General features: G+C 46.3%; 1 pseudogene; it reads right to left on the reverse strand.

Annotated features, from left to right (window-relative positions):
• Window positions 1-258: 258 nt before the first annotated feature.
• On the reverse strand, window positions 259-788 carry LOC139178044 (uncharacterized protein C15orf61 homolog pseudogene; annotated as a pseudogene).
• Window positions 789-1,096: the final 308 nt, after the last annotated feature.

Consider the following 1,096-nt stretch of genomic DNA (forward strand, 5'->3'; position numbering starts at 1 on the left):
CAGCAATGTTATGCTCAAAATTCTTCAAGCTAGGCTTTAGAAGTACATGAACTAAAGACTTCCAGATATACAAGCTGGATTTCAAAGAGGCAGAGGAACCAGAGATCAAATTGCTAGCATTTGTTGGATCATGGAGAAAGCAAGTGAGTTTCAGAAAAAAATCTACTTCCACTTTATTGACTACACCAAAGCCTTTGACTGTGTGGATCACAACAAACTGTGGAAAATTCTTTTTTTTTTTTTTTCCAAAAATGATATTTACGTCCTTCAACGCACACTTTCAGTACATGGCACCTTCATCTTCTTTATTTAGAAAATAAACTGTTATTGGTCCATAACTGGTGTGCACAGTCTCTGTGACTCTAGCAAATAACCAGGAGCCAAGTCCATATAATAAAGTTGGAATACCGAGGTTGACGACCTTGAGCGCCGTGAAGAATCGGTCCTGCCCGGCCAAGTCCTGCCAGGGAGCCTTGGAGCAGTGGTACTTGATGAAGGGGAAGCAGCCGGTGCGCAGGACGTGGTAGTTGGCGCCTTGCACCGGCCAGTTGAAGTGCGAGAGGCCGAACTGGTCGTTCCGGACGGCGCTGTAGGGCACGCAGAAGGAGGTCCAGTGAGGCAGGCGCCAGGGTCAGCACCTCCGAGGCTCGGGGCTTCGGGCGGGAGGCGGCGCCCGCGGCACAGGGCCGGCACAGCAGCAGACGAAGCACAGCCTCGTGGGCCTCCGTAGGGCCTCCATGACCGGCCTCTCCTGGAAAATTCTTAAAGAGATGGAAGTACAAGATCATCTTATCTGTCTAAGAAGAAGTCCGTATGTAGGCCAAGAAGCAACAGTTAGAACTGGACATGGAACAGACTGGTTCAAAATTGGAAAAGAAGTACGATAAGGCTGTATATTATAAATCCTGCTTATTTAGCTTCTATGTAGAGCACATCACATGAAAAGCAAGACTGGATCAGTCATAAATTGGAATCAAGAATTTGAAGAGAAACATCAACAATATCTCAGATATTGTTGCAGATATGCAGATAATACCACCCTAATGGCAGAAAGTGAAGAGAAACTAAAGAATCTCTTGTTGAGGGTGAAACAGGA

The sequence above is a fragment of the Bos indicus genome, chromosome 20, assembly GCF_029378745.1.
Source record: "Bos indicus isolate NIAB-ARS_2022 breed Sahiwal x Tharparkar chromosome 20, NIAB-ARS_B.indTharparkar_mat_pri_1.0, whole genome shotgun sequence".
NCBI classification, from domain to species: Eukaryota; Metazoa; Chordata; class Mammalia; order Artiodactyla; family Bovidae; genus Bos; species Bos indicus.